The sequence below is a fragment of the Pelmatolapia mariae genome, linkage group LG23 (genome assembly GCF_036321145.2).
Source record: "Pelmatolapia mariae isolate MD_Pm_ZW linkage group LG23, Pm_UMD_F_2, whole genome shotgun sequence".
Classification (NCBI taxonomy): domain Eukaryota; kingdom Metazoa; phylum Chordata; class Actinopteri; order Cichliformes; family Cichlidae; genus Pelmatolapia; species Pelmatolapia mariae.
In genome coordinates this window covers 35,082,098-35,105,803 of record NC_086246.1, presented here as the reverse complement: position 1 = coordinate 35,105,803, position 23,706 = coordinate 35,082,098, and the positions used below count along the sequence as shown (strand labels likewise).

Genomic DNA, 23,706 nt, shown 5'->3' with positions numbered 1-23,706 from the left:
TGTCTGGAGGGAAACTGCCTGACCCATTCCAGATGAGCAGCATTTACCAGAGTCAGTTATTCATGCCTTTAACTATTAAGCAGCGACTTTCTCTGGGCTTTCTCTGTCTCTAACAGAGCGCTTGCCTTGTGGGTTAACACTTGCATAAATTGTAAGCACGCTCTTGCAGCAGCTAGCTCCATTGAGGGCTTTATATTTATTATTCAGTAGAGATTAGGCTAGTCCGTCCCATGTTTTTGTTTTTCTCACTTTGAAACTCTGAACCTAAACCAGTTGCAGCCCAGTGAGTATTGTTCTTGTCCAGCAAGTCTTGTGAAGCTTCTTTAACGCAGCAACCTTGAAATCTGTGTGAAGCAAATGCCTCCTAGGGCCTCAGCAGAGCACAGTGAGAGAAGTGAAAATTGAGGGCTGGTGTTGTGAAGCTCATGAAACCCTTATGGGAAGAAATATAAACCACAATAACAGACAACAGGACACCTCATAATTGCTCTGCCGAAATTCCTCTTGTACTGTTCAAAGAACAGGTGCCCTTGTTGCATTTTTGATAATTAAAAGGCACCAATTCATAAAAGATGCCATTTACATTCCCACCTGTTATCTATGAAAGCACTTGTATTCAATTTAGGAGTTATATCAGTAGAAAATCAACTCCTCCTGGAGGAAGGATCTGAGAGAGGTTTTCTTTTTACATACTGGAGGCTGATCAGACATCCGAGGATTTGGGGGGGAGGGCAGAGCTCATCATCAGTCTGGCAAGGAAAGCAAGAAAGCTCAAACCTGGTGATAGCAACAACACAGCGACTTGCAAATCTGTGGTGGGGACGAGCCACATCGCTGCTGTCTATCACATAGCAATGGGCCAATTTACTGCTAATACAAAATATCACTCAGAGCACATTATCGTGAAATGGATGGAAATGAGGAACATCACCTTTGATAAGAGTGCTATGATGAGAGTAAAATACTTTATCCTTCAGTGAGCTGGTGATGTGCTGCTGTGCATCGTTATAGTCCTCACCTTTTTAACACTGCTATGAAGTCAAGCTAAATTGGCCGCTGGAACAAAACTTGACCCAGGGAAATAAACTGTATTGAAAGTACTTGGTTAGGATTCACTCTTAAATGTTGTGTAATTACTCTCTTTTCCCCCCTCGTTGTCCTGCAGGAATACACACATACAGACACACGGAGGCACAAAGACACTGTGTGTACCACTCTTCCCATCTTTATTTCTCAGTGTATGTAGGTCACTGCTGCAAGCAGGCCATCTGGGCTATCAAGGCGTAGATGAGTACTGATGGAGCCTACTTGAAGCATCTTTTTGTTTTTAAAGTCAGAACCACGGCTGGGGATGAGGGTCATTTCTCTCCAGCCATTGCTTCCCACACTGACACAATTTAACATCACTGCTACCAATTTAACTCCTAATTCTCTTCAGAACTTTATTAACAGTGACAAAACAGTAATTTTAGAAACTGTTCTGACTTTTTCATCACTTGGTGGTTACATGAAAATGATTGTTATTTATGAGTCAACAAATGGTGATTCATTGAATAGTTGGCCCTAGAAAATCACCCACAGAATTGGATCCTTTTTGGCTGCTTTGGCTGTTTGGTGAAGATTTAAATGCATTCATGTGCGCTGTGAACTCCCTATTAATGATACTAATGTGTATGTGCCCAGAAGCTTGTAAACAATGTCAGTAGGCCTTCCCTAAGGTGGGGATTATTTAGTTTTGTGTAGGAGGTGGATGAGTAGTTCACTTTCCTGTTTATGCTTTCAGAAGAGTTTCAGAAGACTTTGTTGAACGCGTAGATAAAAGGAGCCACGTTTGTATAAACTGACTGTTTTTTTGCAACTAAAGTAGTTGCCCCCTGCTGGTAAATGAAAAGAATCCAGGTACTTCCTGCACTCATTTCACTTTTAAAGCCTGGAAGCAACATTTGTTTGTACACAGCTTGTGAATTTGATTAACGCAGAAACTAAAAGACTTTAATCTGCAGTGTTAAGCTGGATAACTCAACCCAGGAATTGCATCTCATATTTTTGCAATTTTATCTCACATTAATGGTTGTGAAGAAGCTAAATTATAAGCCAACACTGTAAGCTTTTAGGATAAAGACTATTTCACTAGAGTTCACCATGACTGTTTCTGTTTCCTAAGCTACAAAATGTGAGGGAGGGATTTGTAGGTGCCACAGAAGGTAAGAACATGGACCATTTTCACACAACAGGCGGTCAGAAATGGCTTTTTTCACAACATTATCTCTACTGGCTGCCACCACACACGTAAGAAGCTACTGAAGCCAAAAGGGCCTTTTATGGGATGTTCTTTGATAGTATGACAGTTGGAAAGAGTTTGATTTCATTGCTGTGTGATAACAGAAAAGGGTTCTGAAACCTCATGAGTAAAACATGAGACTTGACAGGTTTAAGAGGTGAACATCACCATCATCGGACTGTTTGCTGATTGCAGGGATGGTTGATGCCATCTTTTTAAAGATCAGATTATATCAGTCGAGTTGGTATCGAGCAGATGGGCTGATTGTATGCCACAGCTGATCAGTACTGCGTGCGCTGCAAAGAAAGCAGAGGTACAAGTCAAAGATTTCATGTTTGCCAGGTAAAGAAAAAACAAAAAAAACACGACGAGACTTAAATCCTCTGTTTGTTACCCACATGAATGGCAGGAAAACAGTCTAGCTTAAAAGATATATCCTCCAGTGTCATCTTGAGCAGCTTAAACCTCCAAATATTAATATTAGACATTCATAAGGGACAAGCACTGTTTACTACATCTAATATTGTGAGTTCTGGAGTGGTGTCTGCTCTTACAGCTGCATTAACACCTACATGTACATTTCACCAGCATACTGCTGTAGCAAAGGGAGCAAGTGGCTACAAGTCAGCAGCACCAGGCCGTGAAATTACCTTAATTTTGTCCACTATGCAGCCTACAACACACATACAGACACATCATCATGTCCCCAGCCACAGTTGAGTGCACACACCACACTATCTCCCTTTTTTTGCTCTCCTGGACTCGCTGTTTTTATGTGTACGCGTGTGGGAGGTTGACTGGGATTGTGCTTTATTCTTTTATCTGTGGATGACTCTACATGTGGGTGTGTAGCCATACTGTGGGATTGTGGGAGTGTGTCTGGGAATGTCTGAGTGCGAGTGACTTTTTACAACCCTGGAATCCATGTCTTGCTTTTATTTTTTGAGGTATACAGTGTTTTACTCACCACCCACTCAGTGCAAGGGCATTATACCTTTTCAGCACTTCAATGATCTGTGTTTGTGTGGATTCAAACATACTCATGCACCTTCAGTGTTACTAAAAAACAAATGAAGGCTATAGTTCAGGTGTATATTTGCAGTGTGAATGAATAACTGGACTGAAACATTTTTTTTAGTACTTCTCGCTTTTGAAAATTACAGGTATTGGGCCACTTTGTTGGGTACCCCTGTTCACTTGCCTACTAAATAATAATAAATAATAATGAAGTTCAACCTGAGCACCAAAATGGGGGAAAAAGGTGATTTAAGTGGTTTTAAGCATGACATGGTTTTTGGTGCCAGGAGGTCTGGTCTGAGAATTTCAGAATGCAGATGAACTAATGAACTACTGAAATGAACTCTTCTGAAGGCTCCTTCCACCATGATAATGTGCCCTATCACAAAGCTCAAATCTTCTCCAACTTTTTTCTTGAAAAACGAGTTCACTGCACTCAAATGGCCTTCAGTCACCAGTCCAACAAAGCACTTTTGGCATGTGGTGGAACAGAGAGATTTGCATCACGGATGTGCAGCTGACAAATCTGAAGCAACTGTGAACATTGTGTAATAGACAGCTGCACTACATTCTTTTAACCCACTTCTGTTTTTATTGTGATTCTTTTGTATTTTTGTCTGTGTTTTTTTATTTCCTTCAGCAATGCATATGTTGTGTATTGACTGAATGACCATAACGGAATCTGATTCTGATGCTGTCATGTCAATATGGACCAAAAATCTCTGTGGGATGTTTCCAGGATCTTGTTGAATCTTTGCCATTAAGAATTCAAGTAGTTTGGAAGACAAAAGTGGATGCAACAAGGCACTGTAAGTTAGTTATTTGATCACAATTTTAGGAAATTTTAGTTTAGCCCTTGCTTGTCACACCTGGTTTCAAAATACCAAGATGGGGATATTGAAAACGATCAACTCCAAGCTTCAAAACAATAGCAATGCCAACGTTGATATTATCTATGGTTCTTACTCAAAACAATAATGCATTGCACATAACAGTCTACACTGTTGCAACAGAATGGATTGTAAGTAAGTTCTTACACTACTCATTACATTCTTCTTGTGTTACATTATTGCTACATAATTGCTATTTAACAATACATGCTATAACCTACATAACAATGTTATTGAGCAATATGAGCTTAAGCTACAGAATGATACAAATCCCTATCCCAATTACTCTAATAAGAACAGATCAGTAAGTAATGATATCTGGCATGCCAGCATACTATTTATGAATGCAAATATGAAATTTTTGTGTTTATTGTGAAAACAGTGTTATGCAGCTTTATAGCAATGAACTGGTAGTGGACATACAGAAGACAGAGGTATGAATTGTATTTGGGGGGCAAAGCAGACTGTTGCAGCAAAGGATTAGAAATTGAGCTTGTGGCATAGCTGATCTGACAGAGAAAGCCTTTCACTGCGCCCTACTGCTACACAGCATCTAAAGATTTACACACAGACACACACACCAGGCAGGAATGCTGAAGCGGAGTGTGGAAAATTGATTGGAATGTTGTGTAGGGCGTGTGTATTTTTTCATATAGTCCGGGGTTTGTCTGTTGTTTTTGTGTGTGTGTGTGTGTGTGTGTGTGTGTGTGTGTGTGTGTGTGTGTGTGTGTGTGTGTGTGTGTGTGTGTGTGTGTGTGTGCGCTTGATGGGGAAGGGCAAGGAAGTTACGGTTGTGATCGTCTATCTGTGTGTGAATGAGCGTGTCTGCATTTTTGGCTTTGAAGTAATACTATTTCAGGAGATAGTTTGGTTCCTCACAACCAGAAGATTGATATTAATCTGTAGCTTTATATAAGACCGAATTGTCAACTCATTACACTCGGCTCCAATCTCCAGTCTAACACCTAACCAATAACCACAAGGGAGGGGATTCAATTTTCCTTATCCAATAACTGGAGACCCACATATGTGCCTGCAGCTAACATCATTCTAAATTAACACTGACGCAAAGCCATGCCAACATGGTGGTTTTGCCAGGATTTTACGAGTCAAGTGGAGTGAATAAAAAACAGTTGCCGATGTCCGTGCCTCAGAGCTGCTGAAAACAAGCGATCACTGGAGTTTAAAATATCCATGCAGTGGTGCACAACTTGAATAAACAATTACAAATTAAAAGTGCTGATAGGCATGCTGTTAGTCCTTCAGCACCGCTCTACGGACAGCTGTTTAGAAAATGCATTTCTCAGTTTGATACCTTACAAGTCAACTTAGTGAAACAGACAGATTGAGCAATCTCACAAGTAAGCGAGTAAGCCTGGCTAGCTCAGCCCCGATTAAAGCAGCAGATAAAAACATCCACCTAATATTATGTTTCCTGCTCGTTTCAAGCTTTACAAGAACTACCTGCTTCAGCTTCAGAAATGCTTGGCAATGCCAAGTCTGTTTTTCTCAAGGTTGAGTAGTCTATTGCATGTTTTTAGCTGCACAATTTTTCCAGTCTTTTTTGAGTTTGCAGTTTTTGTGTTCAGTTTTCATCGCCAACAATATTGTCTTGTAGACTTGTGTAAAATTACTGACATGAACGTGCAGCATGTTGCCCACAACTCTGCTTGTGTCAATACATCCTCAGTGCGGTACTGATGTGCACTAACTCAGTAGGACTAGCATTAGTGCAATAGGCTCCACGCGCACAAGGAAATGCTGATACTAGCTAACTATTCTAATGTATATTTTAGTGATCTTTTTAAATCAATACTTTTAAAAAACTAAACATTTTTGTTGCATTGTAGCACAGTTATTGATGTAAGGACTCCAGCTGTAGGTCATATAATGGTTTTTCCAGCTCTCTACTCAATAAATCGGCATAACATTGATATTAACCTTGATGGGAAATGACATCTGATAACCACATTTTCTAAATTGTTGACTCTGAGATTTTGTCTCAGAGTCAAGTGTGTAAGGCTGCAAATGTGTGCATGCAAGAATGGCCTAACTGTGTGTATATGATAAACATCTTGGTCACCTGTCACTGATTCAGGCCTGCTGGAAAGGCCATTCATGCTCTTCCCCTCCCCCACCACGGCTATCTCTCTCCAGTCCACCTGTCTCTACCTCTGCTCCCTGACCTGCATTCACTTCCTCAGCCTCCAGCCTCATCAGCAGCACAGAAGATGCTGCTCTCTCCCTTTCTCTCTCTCATATGGCTGCTAGAATAAAGGCAGCACTGTATCCTACAAAACCAATGATGATGTCAGCTTGTTATTGACTCTCCCAGGTCTGAATGACTGAGCAGAGGATAGGGGGTGGGGTGGAATCTATCTATTGCAGTGAGGTGACCAGCCAAGCACAAATGAGCTATAGTGTGTGTGCGTGTGTGTTTGTGTGTCTGTGCCGGTGTGGTGTGTGTGGGGGATGGGTGGGATCCTGCAGTCCTTGTTTCCGCAGACATAATCTGTCCCAGTTGCTGCACACCTCTTACAGTTTACAATAAGCTCGCTCTCTCTCCCTCTCTCTCTCTCTTCACCCCTCCCCCACATCTCCCTTGCTGTTTTCCCTCCCTCCTGGTTGATTTGATCTGAGTACCAAGGCATAGAGATGGACATAATGGGTAGTGAAACGAGAAGAATAACCAGAAGGACCAAAAATAATAAAATTTGCTTAAATGTAAAATTACATTGCTTGTGAGCACACACTGCTAGCTATTTCTTTTATAAGTGTTTATATTTATTATCTGTTTTTAGTCAGTCATCAATAGTATTGGACAGAGAACACAACAGTCTGTATATAAAAGACAGACGTGGACCACAGACTGTTTAAAAGATGAATGAAAGCACTGAAACATCACCCAATTTGTGATGTCCTGTTATGAAACCTCTAGAGTAGTGTTTTCACAGTCACCGTCTTGGTGTTTTGAAAACTGGATGAGCAAGGTGTGAACCTGTTGGTGAAATTGGATTCTCATTAGATCAACGGTCCCCAACCTTTTTTGTGCCACGGACCGGTTGATGTCCGACAATATTTTCACGGACCAGCCTTTAAGGCGTCGCGGATAAATACAACAAAATAAAACCAGTACCGGTACCAAAAAAAAAGATTTATTCATAACACATGGGAATAGACCCAGGGAAACCAAACTAACGATAAAAACAATAAAAAATAATGTTAAAAACCGATAAAAAATCCTGAGAACCATCAATTTCACACCCGAGCCTCAACTCTGCTGGCCCGGTACCAAACGACTCATGGACCGGTACAGGTCCGTGGCCCGCGGGTTGGGGGGCCGCTGCATTAGATAACCACTTATCAATCACAAGTCATTTACCAATGAGGATATCCTAATTTACCCTCTATTGTGACTCTGATAATGACCGTAATTTACAAAATGAACTTCATATTGTATTCAGTATGATTTAGACTTATCAATTGAGTCGATAAAGTCCTCAGGAAAATGTTGTGCGGGGTCAAAGAGAAAAGTGTAGTTTTCCCACAGACTTTTATAAAGCTGAGCTTCCTGTTCAAACAAAAAAAGCATGAAAAACCTGGTTTAAACCATTTCTCAGCCTTCACTTTTCAGACCCGAGTCCATTTTAATGTATCATAAAATGAACTGCTTCTTTTTGAAAACAAGAAGTCACATCCACAGAACCACAAAACTGCCTCGTCTTTGCAGATGATGTGGTTTTGTTTGCTGCATTAAACCCTGACCTTTTGCCTGTTTCTGTCAGGTTGTGCTGAAAAGGACCCAAATGCAGATTCTGAAGCTAAACTTGATAAACAAAGACAACTTTTATTTCAATGGAGTATAAACCCATAGAAACCCAAAACATAACAAATAAAGAGAACTGAGGCCATGTCCACACTAATACGTTTTAGTTTGAAAACACATCTTTTTCTCTCCGTTTTGGCCTTCCGTTCACACTGAGACGGCGTTTTCGGTCAATGAAAATGGAGCATTTTGAAAACACTCTCCAAAGCGGATCCATTTGAAAACGCCGTTTTCGCGTCACAGTGTGGGCAGCAAACCCGGCGCCTTTTCGAAAATGATGACACATTTTAGTCATGTGATGCAGTCATGTGATAGCGGAGGGCATTACACAGCAGTTGTTTTGTTTGCTCTCAATTTTGACAGCCCTATTAAAGAGTAATATCAGTCAGTGCATGCTCCAGATAGCTTTTCTTCAAATTCTTTAATTCTCACTCGCTTTTGCAACTTTGTACTTTTGTGTTACCCGCAGCAACAACTCCACCTCACTGTTAGTCCATTTAAAAAACTCGGTGCTTTTCCTCGACATTTTGCCGCAACGTTTCAAAGAGCCGGAAAGTAAATAAACGGCAGAGAGAAACTAGGCAGGTCGAATCGTCTTGCGTTTCACCCATGCACAATACTGGAACGTAAGTGTTTTGGGCCGTTTCAATGTGGACGCACAACTCTGTGAAAGCGAATGAAAACGATAGAGTGGACACAGAGTGTTTTCAGACGTACACGCCGTTTTCAAATTTATCCGGGCTAGTGTAGACGTAGCCTGAACAGGCTGGAAACAGACAATCTGACAAAGGGAGACACCAACTATAAATACACAGAGGGGTATTTAGCAGAGACACCTGAACTAAATCAGAATAACAAGACATGTGGAAGTAAAAATAAAGCATAGCACCAGAGACAAATGACTAAGTAAACCAGGAAGTAACGTGACAGGAAAACACCTGCCACAATGATCACAATTCAGATAGCTACACTAAAAATAGGAAGGCCTGAGAATATAAAGAAACCAACAAAGAATAAAAGAATACAAAGCTCAAAACACCACAAACACATATCCAAAATACAAAACTCAAACTTATTATACATTATTTGGGTGATTTAAAGCAGCAGACGGAAACTTAGAACCATTTAGCAGGGAGTTGGTGTCCAAAGCTAAGGAGTATCCCAGTTTTACTCACAAATACATAATCAAGTATATTAAAATTAAATGACTGAATGACAGACTGTTGCTGTCAAATTAAAAAAAAAGAAAAAAAAAGTTATGTATACTCCTGTTTCACTTTCCACTCTCTACAATACTACTTTTGAATAGCCAGCTTATCTTAGAGTATGCATGTAGTCTGACTTTGGTCTGATAAAATCAGGGTAGTCAGGTTACATACGTTCATGTAAACACAGTATGAAGGCAAAAGAGGACTAAGCCTTCTTAAAATGGTAGGAATAATACATGAGTGAAAAATGGCCAGCATGCACTCAGTATAGTCCTTTTCTTTGGATATACAATTTAGTTTTCTAAGTCAGTGATGACATCTTTATGAAAATGACCCAAAACACACAATCAGGCTGTCTTATGTGTAGTTGTATCATCTTTATGGATTAGTTACATGTGCCAGCAGTTTAACATGTTGTGTGATCGTCTTTGGTACCAATCAGGCTTCTTCATAGTCCGCATTGTGCAAGAGCTGCAACTCTTTTGTAGCAATCCTGTTGTGTTTCAACTAATACAGTTATTGTAACATTTACACAACACAGGACCGTATCTGAAAGGCCAGAAACTAATCATTAATAGACAGAACAAGCCATTAGTGTTACATGTTTCTTTCTATAGGCTTCAGGCAGATGTGTCGAGATTGACACATTTGAGCAGTTTTCACACTCTATTTCAGTTTCACCCTAACTTAATAGCTGTAAGGCTACGTCTACACTAATCCGGATTAATTTGAAAATGGCGTTTTCGTCTAAAAACGCTCCGCGTCCACACTATCGTTTTCAAGCGTTTCCAAACAGATCATCCACACTGAAACGATCGAAAACGTTACGTTCCAGTACTGTGCATGGGTGAAACGTAAGATGATTCGACCTGCCTCATTTCTGTCTGCCGTTTATTTACTTTCCGGCTTTTTGAAACGTCACGGCAAAATGTCGAGGAAAAGTACCGAGTTTTTTAAATGGACTAACAGTGAGGTGGAGTTGTTGTTGTTGCTGCAAGTAACACAAAAGTACAAAGTTGCAAAAGCGAGTGAGAATTAAAGAATTTGAAGAAAAGCTATCTGGAGCATGTACAGACTGATATTAATCTTTAATAGGGCTGTCAAAATTGAGAGCAGACAAAACAACAGCTGTGTAATGCCCTCCGCTATCTTAGTTTAACTGGTCACATGATTCCATCACATGACTAAAACGCATCATCGTTTTAAAAAGTCTCCGTTTACGCAGTCTACACTGCGCCGTGAAAACTGCGTTTTCAAATGTATCCGCTTTGAGGGGAGCGTTTTCAAAACGCTCCGTTTTCCTTGACTGAAAATGGCATCTCAGTGTGGATGGAAGGCCAAAATGGAGAGAAAAAGATGCGTTTTCAAACAAAAACATATTAGTGTGGACATGACCTAAGACTGACATACACCTTCTCAGAGAAGGACATGGAGATGGCAACTGAAGGAAAGGTCATGAGGTGCATTGCATACACAGTGTGCTGATTAGAGTGAGGATTATGCCACGGTTAACCAGAATAGGCTGTAGTTGTAGGTGCAGTTGTTAGAATTCTGCTGTTTTCTGATCATAGTACCAACAATCTGTGATCTGATTCATGTTCTGAAGTCTTTTTTATTATTGACTCCATAAGATCAGCAAGTTTTCATTGACAATGAAAACCCCTTAAAGACACACCAGCAAACAAATATAAACCAGGTTTAATACCACAACAGTAACACAGTTTTACTTGATGTACATGTGAGTTGTCAGTGTATCAATACACAACAAAATTCATACATTGCTGTCTGACATTTATACATTATTGCCACAGACTGATATGGCAAGCATATCCGCAATGTAAAAGATTATTCTAAACTTCTGAAACGCAGCAACAGCAACATGGGGGATGTTGACGTGAGATTGATAGAGCAACAATACAATTTTACAGCTCAGTGATTGAGGTCTTGTTTCCACATAAACACTTGATGCACTGGCTGTTAAACTCAACACATTTAAATCATCTCCAGGCACTTTTTTTTTTAAAACTTACACTGCTGTGAACTTTGAAAATTTCTTCAAAACATGTAGGCATATAGGAGGCACAAATGTTTAAAGTTATCTTGAAAAGAAAGAGACTGCTTTTAACTTCATTTCACATTTTAGAAATAAAGTGTTTTTGGTCTATATATTTTTTCGTGAACCATAATAACTGAATTTTAAATACCCAACAAACTGTAGCGAGGGCTTAATGCATTTTTTAAAAAAGATTTTTAGTGTCAGAGTTTTGCTTCTAAGGTAGCATACAGATTGCCTCAGCTTCCTGGCAAAGGTTATGGAGTGTGGAAAAAATACCTGGAGACCCCACTCCGAATGTGCAAATTTCACTGCATCTAAATAACCGGCAGGTGAAGATGACATTTCTAGCTTTATATTTTCTTGCTAGATTTTCTGTAAGAAACATTGTTCTTGGTGTCTGAGAACCCCGGAGAGAGTGAGCATGAGGTTCATTCCTCTGATCAGTCAGTAAAGCCTGTGGTTAAGAAGAAAATACCATGACAGGAAGTCATGGTAAGACACGGTGACATGATGTCTTAATATGTTCTATTAATGATTGAAAATCTAATATCATCTTGAACATGCTGCTGTGGGTATTCATGCGCAGGGTTGTCTGCAATTAGAGCCTGTTCATATTAAAGTGTGTGCCACTTGGTCATGAAACATGGAGTACTGTCTCCTGAGAATGAAAATCTATCATATGGTTCAAGTTGTGGGTTAAAACTTGGTCTTTTATGGGTTTTTAAGTGGCAACATTTGCCATGTTTTTACTAAGCAATTCTCTTTTAAAATGGTAAACAACACACAGGTAATAGTATTATAGCTGAAATGTGTCTGTGTTCTCTATAGACAGCAGCAGTTTAGCTGAGTTGATCAAAGATCACGCAATCAATGTATTAGCACATCTACAGCTCCGTTATTAATGGGTTAGAGCCTGTTACAAACTGCTAGGCACCCTGTTTCTCTGCTTATTCTAAGCTAATCAGCGGCTGCATGCACTTTTTTGTGAACAGCAATGACTGCAAAAATATTTCCTTGAATACAAGAAAACTCCACAGGGTACCTTTAAGATGGATTCAGAGAAGTGTTCCAATACTATTTCAAGGTTGTGTCATGGTTGTGTCATATTACTACTGGAGTCATTTATACAAAATATATTTTACTCCGAGGCTACAGGGGCTTAAAAATAAACTAACACACAGCCAAACCATGCTTTACCCAGTGTGATATTAACTCTGTGTTGTGGACTTTGATGAATGCATTTGCGAGTAGGCTCCTACACACCTCTCAGCAGATACAGTAAGTGATACAGTATGTGATATGAGCCGTCACACATCATCTCTCTCCATTTTTTTCAAAGCGCTCCCCGCAGAGAAGCCCTATTTATGGAAGTCAATCATAATCTGTCATATGCCATGACTGAGTTGGAGCCTGCTGCAGGCGCTCAAGATTATCACACCATTTCAAGGCCCCGGAGCCACAGATTTAATGTATAATCCCTGTTCGCTGTATTTTCTATTATAATACATTTACCATTATTATTTTGGGTTCCACCGGTCAGCCAAAACAATTTTTCTGAATGTGTCACCTTGGGCTCTGTGAAGCAGTGGCTGATTAATTGGGAATGTAATTGTTAAAATAATTCATATTGGAGAACAAAGGCCAGATTTAATGGTCATTTTGTACAATCGTGAAGTGGGCAGGGCTATTTTTTCTCCCTTGCTTCTGGAAGTTAAACCCAGTCATAAAGTCCCACATTTCTTTCGCAGAAACTGTCAGGTGACTGGCGAATGGTACAGTATTACAGCTTGGATTGGTCTAAAATTTCTATGGTTAATTAAATTAAATTACATTTCATTTATATAGTGCCCAGTCACAACAGTTGCTTTACCTTACTTATTGTAAGGTAAAGCACTATAATAATAGAGAGAAAACCTCAACATTCAGACAACCCACAAAAGCAAGCTCTTGGTGACAGTGGGAAGGAAGCCCTGCCTGTTCAACAGGAAGAAACCTCAGGCAGAACCAGGCTCAGGGCGGGTCAGCCATCTGTAGTTACTGGTTGGGGGGTGAGAGAAGGGAGACCATACACTTTCTTTACAGTAAAAAATCTAAACAAAGGCATAACAACACTGTGTAGTTATTGCATTAAAATCCAGCGAACGAACTTGAATATAAGAACTGTAGAACAAACAAGAGAGATAAAAAACATTACACTGAGACTGTAAAGGTTATCTCTATGTTTCCCCATAATGCCCACAGCTTTTCTACTGACTGATAAAAACACTTTTATACACAGAATATTTTAACATAATTTAATAATATAAACACTTAGCTATAAATCATGAATAAAATACAGATTTGAGTCAATTAAATATTTCGTGGTACTAAGTGTAGGCTGTCAGTCCGTTGTTTACGTCAGTTGTCACTCTGCTGGGTTTCCATGTCTGTTTACTCTGAGGGAGGCTAAAAAACTTTGTGAATGTAGTCCTATACAGGTCGATGAGTCAGTCAAGCTCACCTCCGTGCAGTGACAGTGATACTGTGCTGAGTTGCTGAGGATATCCTGAACTTTTCTGTCAGTTAGCACTGCTGTTTTTGCTGCTGTTAGCCAGCATTAGTAAAACTTTATTTGAAGTGGATCTGATATTATTGGCCTCAGACTCTCATACGATGTGAGAAAATAATCAGACTGTTTATCAGAGAGAAAGTTTGATTTTTAGGACACTAATATTAGCTAACATAATGTTAGCTTGTAACAGGCCATTGTTAGCTGTCCAGAGATTTGTCGAATGTCTAATCTATTCACAATAAGTGAATTGAATTGAATAAGTAATTGTGACAATATTAGGGATAAATAAGCATGTACATTTTCTTGCGTTAGAGCACTGACTTCAGTTCAGGAGATGAAGCTTGAGGCAATGAGGAAGATGATGACATTTATCCACATGACGATCACACACTCTCTTTCCTTAGTGTTTTTCCTTCTTTGGTGAAGGGGACCCTTTCTCAGATGATGCAACAAAGGTATGATCCTTCACATGTTGAATCTGAAGTTAGGAAATCCCTAGGAGTTCCCTCCTCCTTTACCTTTAGCATACTACGCATGTGGAACAGCAATGCCCTTATCTGTATTCAGTATGGTGGGATAATACGGTAACTTCCACAAATCAGTGTGCTCTTATGTGTTTTTAATTAATTAATTATAAGTTTATGAGAATGCATATACAAAATTATTTTTTTTAATTTTGTCAGGTTTATTTGCACACCCTATTCATATTTTCTCCTCCTCCAGCTTCTCAGATAACTTCCCTACCTTTTCATCTTCCTTTCACTCAGGAGAGTCTTTAGCTGTCTGAGCTGGATTTCCTAGTTGTAAATGTTAATGTGTAAAGAGGTGAGCTGAGATCGATGAGGATATTAAACTGACCGGCTTCCCTTTGTCTTATCAGCCTGATGAGGAAGAACACACAGTGTGACACTTTGTGTGTCATTAGCACACATAAACACACATACAAGCAAATATATGAAAGACATGTCTTCCAATGTTTCTTCTCTCTTTCTCTCTCTCTCTCTCTCTCTCTCTCTCTCTCTCTCTCTCTCTCTCGCACACACACACACACACCAGAAATAGTCATGCAGTATCTGTTTTTCTCTGTCTCCATCTCTGCTCTGCTAAATAATTTAATCACTTAAGAGCAAAAGCCAACCATGCAGTCCCAGTCTCTACCATGAAGGGTAAATTATAGCCCTGTAGGTAGAGAACAGCCATTACTGTATGGTCTTATGAAGACATATTATAGAGCCATACTTTGTTGAGACCTTGTCATTGTCAAAGCACTAAATATGCCAGAGGTGGAATGACGTATTACTACTACTTTGAAGTGGATATAGTCTAACGTTGCTATGGGTTTTTAAAGGCCGATGCTGTTGTTGTTGGATGTGCCTGGCTGAAAAATGTGGCAGAAGGAAGGGCATGTTTGCTTTGAGGTTATACAGTATGTATGAGTTCTCCAGTCAGAGAGAGGGCGGGGAGAAATGAGACAATGGAAGGTGAGAACACAAACGTGAAACCGATGCAAACATCTGTACTCAAGGTTAAATACCAAATGTTACAGTTACACAAATATGGAACATATGTTTAAGCCTATTACCTCTTTTCCACCAGCATGGTGCGGGTGTAAAGCCAGTTCTGCCTCAGTTCTTTTTAAGAACCAGTCCACATTTTCACTGGTCTGAGAACCAAAATGATGTCTAGAACTCAGTAGCAGAAGTTGAAGTCATTTCTATGGGAAGAAAATAATTGTGAATCTGTGGAATCCATATACTTATCATTCTTGAAATTCTTTTGGTAGCTCTTCCCACGTTCACTACCTTTCGGGGCACTGAAGGACACCTTACAAGCAATTGAATACCAAAATCACAGTATGCATAAAATAAGTCAATACAGTATAGAATAAAAAAAATACAGCATCAAACAGAATAGGCAAGCTTAAAAAGATGTCTTTTAAGACTGACTTTAAAGACGGAGCAGAAATCAATATTGTAAATGTGATGCGGGGGAGAGATCCAAAGACAAGTGGCCAATCAGCTGGAAGCGCTAAAGCCTATGGTGGCAAGCGGGTAGTATAATGAGAGTAAGATAAGAGGAGGATCTCAGAGTATGGAAAGGAGTGGCAATGTGCAGAAGATTAAAGAGATATGAAGGTGTGAGAGTATGGAAAGACTTGAAAGGAAACGAGTAATATGTTCTAGGGAATGGCTTCTAGTAACATTATGAGCAGCTACATTTTGAAACAGCTGTTTGTGTGGTAAGCCAGAGAGGATAGAATTACAATAATCAATATGAGTGTAGCCAGAGCATGTACAAGAATAGCAGTACAGTTAGCTGTAAGAAACGGCGTAGCCAACTGATTTTACGTGACTGGAAAAATGCAGACTGAGTGATATTATTGATGTATGTGTCAAAATTTAAGGTGCTAGAAAACAACACCTAAACTCCTAACCTGAGAGGAAGGAGAGATTCAAGAATTGTAAATACACAGAGAGAATTTATCCTAAACATTTTTAGTACGTAACCTAACCTAATGGGAGAGTGGAATTAGGCTGACTGGATGGGTAGAGCTGTGTGTCATCAGCATAAGTACCTGACAAACATCCTAAACATGTGACCTACGGGTGAATGGTAAGTAAAAAAAAAAAAAGGAGCACTGTGACAGAGGCTTAGGGAACCTCACTGACAACTGGACAAGCTTGTAATCTAATTTTTTTTTAAGTATAAATATTTGGACCAATGTGAAATGTATTCTAGTTTAAATGTATGGAACCAGTTAACTATTGGACACCAGTACTGGCACTGCATCTGTGCATACACGTCGCTCAGAGTGAGGAATTTGCAGAGTTCTCATCTGACTCTGCAGCTCCTCTTTAATTTTTTGTATTTTAGTTTCTTTTAGCTGGTTTAATTCAGCATAATAAGTCTAAAAACTTCTAACAGGCTCACAAAAAAAGCACAGGTTTATTGACTAACTAGCTACAGCCCTGTCTCCTTGATGCCTTCCTGTGCATCAAAAATGCCAGTAGATTTTAAAATGAAATGTAAATACAAGCAGATTAAGATTCCCTTTAACAAGTCAGGAAACGTGAATAAATGTGTGGCTTTGTATTGTCTCAAAACCAATATCTTAACATGTTATGGCCAATGATTATGTAGCACCTAAATGTTATTGACATATTTTAGTTGTATATACAGGCAAGTTCTAGCAAACAGGGTCACTGTTGAGTAAAGTGGAGCTTTCATCATTTAAACAAAGACCTGAATCATATTATAAAGCCAAGGGAAGCTTGAGATTATAATAATAACTGGTTTTAGAACAAATATTTTCTGTAGCAGCTAAAAGCCAATAAAATCCATACCAACTATTATGTTGCCAGAGGTAAACCTATTAAAGAGACAGAATGGAAAGACACATGATCAGTGTCAAGTGTTCTGTTCCCAGTCTGGGAAGCATTTACTTGCAGGTCTATTTGAGGTGTATGTCCAATTAGACCTGATAGAAGCCCCAAAAACTGGGAGGAAAGAGATGTCTTGATATTTAACTTCATTAAAGGAGACATGACCAAAAAAGTGCATTAGGAGTGGAGTGTAATTCACCATTTTCCAGCTGAGAGTTGGAGTGATGTCAGGAGTAAAAAAAAAGAAAGAAAAAGAAATTGATCAAAAACCTTTTTGAAGCTGGATTTGGGATGAAAAGAACTACACATTCAGACTCTCTCAGACTTACAGTTGCAATGGCAACTAGGCTTTCAATCCTCTCTGGCACAGCTAATGATGCTTTATATATACACATATAAGACATTCTTGCAGGTTAAGCTACTTTCCTTTTTTTTTTTTTTTTTGGTTAACGAGCACTGAAAATAAAGTTCATACCACAGCAGAGATTTTCTAGAGTATCTTTTTTCAAAGGATTATTCCAGTGTCACTAGGTGTAACTCACACTGTTCCACTCCAGGTAATTCCTTTTGCCGTTGTAGTTGAGCTGCCATCGAACACCTTCTGGCCACAGTGAATGACAGAAATTCAATGTTATATGTTGGTAGGGACAAATATTAAATGGGACATTGGTATTGCTTTGTTTATATCTGCTATACCTCTCTCCTACTCATTGCTGCAGTTCGTAACACAATAAATTCAATCTACATGCAACACTCTGTCAATGCTAAACATCAGGGTGGAAGTATGCATGCACAGATCACACAGTTATTAATAACCTAACAGTGGAGCTGCTCTACTTGAGGACACATCAACACGTGGATTTTTATTTTTTAAATACTGGCATCAATTTGGTGGAAGCTTCAACTCCATTCTGCGCTCCTCAGAGTTCAAGGACACACTCATTATTGAACACCTTTTTGTACAGGGAGGTTTGCTAAAGTTTCTTCCTCTACATGCAGCTTTTGTCAAGATTGCTTAAGCTTGCATGAAGAGAGGAGGTTTCGTAGCTTTTCAACTCACTCCGTGGAATATATTCTTAAGAATGCTGTCAGGCTGTATGTACTGCATTCACACCTCACTGAGGTCCCATCACTATGTGAGCCAGGCCGCCTCGAAGCATCGTTTTATCTGATCACCTTGCAAGCACAATTCCTCTTGTGTGCATTTCCATATGCGCTGACGCATGCTTTTCTTTCTATCTGAAGCCACTAAATAGATTTCAGCACTTTAATTTGATTATTAATATGCTTTTCGTACTGTGACATGTCAAAATGTCTGCTGGTTGTTTACACTATTTACACTACTTTATAATGTTTCTGTCACCCCAGCTGTTGTTGTTGTTTCGCATATAACATAAAGGTATTAAAGTGGTGCTTACATGCTTCCTCAAATTTTGACAAGAAGGTAAATATGAGCATATTTATAGAACTATTTCTTTAACTGCCCATAAATGCAAGAGCTCTGACAGCCTAATCATTTTTAAATAAGATCCATTGAATTCTAAGGCTACACCCACTGTGGAAAATATACTTATACACAACAGAAAATGCACAAAGCTGTATGACAGGGGTGTAAAGTAGGACAAAGCCACGCTCACCTCTTCTGTTGCCATTTGTTCACTAGTCACAGGCTAGACCACCCCAGTCTTAGCATATCCGATCTTCATTTTGATCCCAGCTAAAGTTTTATGACTGTACCTGCCGTGTTTGCAGTGGAATATCTGCACGCGGACATGCATAAACATCTGGCTAAATACTCAAAAACCTCCTTGTGATAGTTCAATTACAGTAGGCTTTTAAAAAATATATACTACTCTGTTGTTGCTGTTAAAAAGTTTGTTTTCTGCTTCTTCACATTCACATGAAGACAAGTTTGAACAGATTATGTAAAACCAGTACAAGGAAATAAGCTCTAAAAAATATGTTGAAGACGACGTTGTCAGACGTCTAAACAATGTTGAGGCTTGTTTAAAAACTGAATGATGATAAGCTGTCTTAGGTTGTTGAAAAGTTTTCTAGAAGAAAAATTTCCCTTTGCATCTGAATTAGTTTGAAAAGTGAAAGGACATCTCTTCATGTTCAACACTTCTACAGTCTCAGACAACCAGCTGATTTGTAGCCAGCTCCTCTTGGCTTTGAGGCAGCATTGCTAAACGCTGCATCACCGTCCTGCTGTAGCATTTGGGAACAATAGGCTCTTACTATCCAGAGCGTCAAACAAATCACAGAATGTATAAATATAACAAGCATGTCTTAAAACAGGCTGTCTGGTACTATCAGTCTGAGTACCTTAAGTGTTCCTTCATAACCAATCAAAAATTAAAGAAAAAAATAAATATTTAGATAAAAGACAAATGTGAAAGTGCACAGAGTACTAGTAGTGTATAATACTTTGTGCATTTATGTTCACTAGTTGAAGAATTGAATCCCTATAGCATGAATACCATACTTTCATAAGATAACTCACTCATTAGAAGTGGTGGTGGTTGGGTGCTTACTGTAGAAGGCACAGAGAAGAAGAAAACACTGAGGCAGAGTACTGCATAGAGATAATGTGATGTGGTTTCCCAGAAAGCCATTACCCTAATAGTGGTCTGCTTTGCCCTGTGGTACTCACTTCACAATTTGCCACAGTGGAGCTGTTTCTAAATCATTGTACCCCCCTGATTTGTTCAGCCGCTATGGGGCAGAGATGCAGTGATGTACCACTGGTGGGATAGCTTCATTTCCTCCTAAAACAAATACAAGAAAAGTCATCAAAGTCTTCAAGGGAGAACAGTGTGAAAATAATTGCACCATCAGACTTGCAGGGCCCCTCTTGTACTACAAAACTCTCCAGGCATGTGAAAGGGAGGGTGAAGAAAACACACTGATGTTCCCCCTCACCCTGTATAAAGGTCATTACCCATCCCCCACTCTTCTTGTTATAGCCACACTAAAGCTCACACTACACAGCACCCCAGGGCTTTCTGTCTGTGTGTCTCTTTGTCTCAGCTGAGCCTTATCTCTGTGTGTGTGTGCATGCTGATGAGCATATGCTTTGGGGTAATACATACATGAGTTGCTGTCTGTTTTTCACAGTTTATGTCTGCAGAATACACATCAGTTTGCGTCTGCTCATGCCTCTCCTTATAGGATGAATTTACATGAGAAAGCCACCACCACACGCTTCTCTGTCACCTCATAAATGCTACTGTGAACACATGTGGTCACATAACCCCGTTCACCTCAGTACGTCTATGTATTATCCTGAATAATACTTGATGTGTTAAAAATAATGGGGTGAAATTAATAAATGTTACCAACTATAAGGCATGGCAAGTTTATTTATATAGCACGATTCAACAACAAGGTGATTCAAAGTGCTTTACAGAGACATTAAAAACAAAAACAAATAAAAAGCATGATTTAAAATTGATTAAAACAAACAAACAAACAAACAAACAAAACAGTATATAAAATCAAAAATCAAAACAGATAAAATCAGAACAGTAGATAAAATCAGTAGTTAAAATGTAAGTTTTGAAATTTAAGCTTAAGTGCGGATTTGGTGCTTTATTCAAATGCAGCTGAGAATAAGTGAGTCTTCAACCTGGATTTAAATAAACTGAGTGTTTCAGCTGATCTGAGGCTTCCTGGGAGTTTGTTCCAGATATATGGAGCATAAAAGCTGAATGCAGCTTCTCCGTGTTTGGTTCTGACTCTGGGAACTGATAAAAGACCGGATCCAGATGACCTGAGGGATCTGGAAGGTTCATACTGGGTCAGGAGGTCACTGATGTATTTTGGTCCTAAACCATTCAGAGCTTTATAGACCAGCATCAGAACTTTAAAGTCTATCCTCTGACGGACAGGCAGCCAGTGTAAAGACCTCAGAGCTGGACTGATGTCCACTTTTTTGGTCTTAGTGAGGACTCGAGCAGCAGAGTTCTGAATGAGCTGTAGTTGTCTGACTGATTTTTTTAGGTAGACCTGTAAAGATGCTCTTACAGTAATCAAGCCTACTAAAGATGAATGCATGGACTGTATTTGTTATCATGTGGGCTGCTTGTTGTGTGATTTATTCAGTTTTCTTCTTACGTCACAAAATCATTATATAGGAAGTAAATAACAAGCATTTTTTAAATTACCTGTTAAATGAATTTACTTTGTGGTTTATGTGGGAAATTATTTTCAACTGCAGGGTTTTAATATTGAGTGCAATCCCACAACTGGCCACTAGGATATATTAGCTAAACACTGTGGGTCAGCCCACAGTGTTTAGCTAATATAGCTTAAGTGAGCTTAAGTGTCAAAAATTCCACTTCCTGGAATGGCCACTAGAGACCAGAACTGTAGAGACTAGAAGTTTTGGTCTTCCTGTAAAACATCTACAGTGGTGCAATTAAAACAAAAATATCTATTTAAATTGTGTTAGGGCTAAAAGTTGTTTTTTTTTTTCCAAATAATGCATGTGTATTTGGTGCACTTTCTTGCAGTGTTTCTGCCCAGATCTGTTCACGTATCAAAAAAATTTCCAAGCATGCAGAAGACTGAATGTCGCCTTGTGCTTATTTACATAAAATTTACATCACTCAGATCTAAGCTAACCTTCGCATGGTCATGGACGTGTAAATTTTGGTATGCATCAGGGAGTTGATTGTTCATCCCCCCCCATATATATATATATATATATATATATATATATATTTGTTTTAAGCCTATTTTGAAAAAGCCCCGACAAAAACATGTAATCACCAAACCACTGACATACCATGATGGCTAGTTTAATCTTCATAGAGTTCGTAGACACCTATAGTTATAAAATTCTAACATTTCCAAATGTTACTGGACTGTATTAAATTTTGGACTTTTAAACAGCAATTTCACCGGATTTGAAATGTTGAATTATTTTGACAGCTCTTTCTTTATGTAAATACAGTTTTTACTTTTTAAATTCTGCTGGGAGACAATACAGTTGTTGAAATATAAGTGGAACTGTTTGGTTTATTCACAGCGCCACATTCCTGCACACTCTAGTTCTGTTCTGGTGAGCTATAAATATGTGCATGGTGATATTGGTTATATTTACGCTGCCTATCATCAACCGACCCCGATAGCCCTGCTTTTACTAATAATTAAGATAGATAGCATGTGGTGTGCGAGCCAGCATTGGAAGGCTTAGTTCCAAACAACAAAAGTACATTTTGTTCCTAAAATGTTGCCTGAAAAAGTAAATTGTTATCGCATAAAAGAATCGTACTTTTTTTTTACATCGTTTTTTTTTTGCATAGTTTCATAAATAACTAAAAATGTGAGCTACAGTATATTTTTCATGTGCATAACAGCATGCCTACAGCTACACTCCAAAAATAGCTACGTAGTAATAACAGTCTACTACTGAGCGACATAAACGGATAATTAATTTTAACCTAATATTTCTGAGTTGTTTTTGAGGAGTTACCGCTTACCCCCAGCCTGACTACACCATCCTTCTCCATACTGCGACACCCATTTTGATGTTTATGTGACTAGAGTGTGCTTCCTGCAGAGAGAGGAGCTCAGGCCTAGCTCATTTTCGCCTGGCGGGTCAGATGCTCTGTGTTTCAGTCTGAAGCCGTTGGCTGCTACTGAACCGTTTGGCTCTTTTCTCTACTAGCGAGCAAACCTACAATCTAGACCCAACTGTACATCCAGCTCATTTTTAAGGGGATTTATCACTATATATGCCCGTGTTTCCAAAACACATCGGTCATTGGGGATTCCTAGCCCCGCTTGGCCGGGTCTGAAGGCAGTTATAACGCTTTTTTCGAGGTGTAATTAGAGCTAGAAAACAACGGTGGTGGAGGAGATTCCATATTAGGAGCACAGAGGAGAAGGCACCCCCCTTGTGTGATTTGGAGCTTTTGGTGAGTGTTTACCGTCTTTCCGCTTGATTATTGCCGTTATAAATGATAACCTCGCGTAGATCGATTACGCGTGGCTGTGAACGCGAGGTTTCGCCGGGTTATTGCGCTGTTTCGGACGTTTATTTTTATAATTTTTCTCGAGTGTGGGGGATGGGCAGCCTCAGCGCGTGAGTAGGCGCGCGCGTGTCGTGTGCATGTGTTCGAAAGCAGTTCTCGCGCGTGGTTTGTGTTTGTGAGCGCGCCCTTCCTTCCTGCAACTCCTACTAGCTTTGAATTAAAACCAGTGTAATATATTTTTTTGTATTATTTAAACCCAAGTCATTAGAATATACATTTCTAAGATAATTTATATTGGATTCAACCCAGAATAAATTAGATTGAATATGACATCAAACTTTTTACTTTTTCACTTAAGTTTTATTATTGTGAAGTAACTATTTTCTCCAGTTATGGTTTAATTTATTCTGTTATCTCTTACTTAACTTGGACAATTTGTGTGTTTCAATGCACTTTGTACTTGTTAAATAAGGCAGTGTGTCTATAAAACTATGAAGGGTTATGAATCAA

At 39.2% G+C, this 23,706-nt stretch overlaps 1 protein-coding gene across 1 annotated transcript in view; it reads left to right on the top strand.

Moving 5' to 3' along the window:
* Window positions 1-22,847: 22,847 nt before the first annotated feature.
* tbl1xr1a (TBL1X/Y related 1a) overlaps window positions 22,848-23,706 on the top strand; it is a 45,482-nt gene continuing 44,623 nt past the window's right edge. Inside the window, exon 1 of the mRNA XM_063467943.1 lies at window positions 22,848-23,139. The gene's annotated coding sequence lies outside the window, so the exon portion shown is untranslated. The remainder of the gene's footprint in view (window positions 23,140-23,706) is intronic.